The following is a 396-nucleotide window of genomic DNA, read 5'->3' as shown; positions in this document are numbered from 1 at the left end:
CGAAACACAGGAGGTTCCATCTGAACATCTGGAAACACTTTTTGACAGTGAGGGTGCCTGAGCGCTGGCACAGGTGTCTCTAGAGAGGTTGTGGAGTCTCCCTCCTCGGAGATGGTCAAGTTTCCTAAAAACAGTGTCGATGTCTCCCTCAGGGAGTCAGTTCATTCCTCAGTCCCTCACACTACACTGCCCAAAGCCCTCCTGTCACCCTCAACACGCTCCTCAGAGATCCCAAAGAGCAAGAAGAAGAGCAAAACAGACAGGTTGGGAAACACGGAGAAACACCCTGATCCTTCTGCCAAGGAAAGCATGGGCAGAGAGAGTAAGACCTGCATTCAGTAAAGCCTTCCCCTTAGCCAGCTGTGTGTGCCAGATCCCAGCTGACAGAATAACAGG

This window comes from Phaethon lepturus, unplaced genomic scaffold (assembly GCF_000687285.1).
Source record: "Phaethon lepturus isolate BGI_N335 unplaced genomic scaffold, ASM68728v1 scaffold4581, whole genome shotgun sequence".
Classification (NCBI taxonomy): Eukaryota; Metazoa; Chordata; class Aves; order Phaethontiformes; family Phaethontidae; genus Phaethon; species Phaethon lepturus.
This window is presented reverse-complemented; position numbering follows the sequence as displayed.